Source organism: Myodes glareolus, chromosome 4 (genome assembly GCF_982192425.1).
Source record: "Myodes glareolus chromosome 4, mMyoGla1.1, whole genome shotgun sequence".
In the NCBI taxonomy this organism is placed as follows: domain Eukaryota; kingdom Metazoa; phylum Chordata; class Mammalia; order Rodentia; family Cricetidae; genus Myodes; species Myodes glareolus.
The window spans coordinates 94,752,643-94,752,982 of record NC_142029.1 but is presented as its reverse complement, the minus strand read 5'-3'; the positions used below and the strand labels follow the sequence as shown (position 1 = coordinate 94,752,982).

Genomic DNA, 340 nt, shown 5'->3' with positions numbered 1-340 from the left:
CACTGCGATGGAGCACAGCTAACTGTGCCTGCAAACAAGACACTACCAACCAAACTACACTTCACCTCCCTTGTTTTCTCTTACACTTTTGTGTGCGTGGGGGGGTGCACATATATATATGTTAACACACGCATGTTTTTGGCCTGAGCCAGTTCAGAGAATGTATCAAATTATGTCTTTTCAGTCTCTTTAATCGGGAGAAGTTTCTTGGGCTTTGCCTTTTATTATCTTCATACATTTTCCATATCAGATGAGTCATGTTCCCACATAATAAGGCTCCAGGGAGATCTCACATGTGGCATAAAAACCCAATCATCAAGCTTATGAGCCACAAAAGGCT

General features: G+C 42.1%; 1 pseudogene; it reads right to left on the bottom strand.

Annotated features, from left to right (window-relative positions):
• Positions 1 to 244: 244 nt before the first annotated feature.
• On the bottom strand, positions 245 to 340 carry LOC125416120 (small nucleolar RNA U13; annotated as a pseudogene).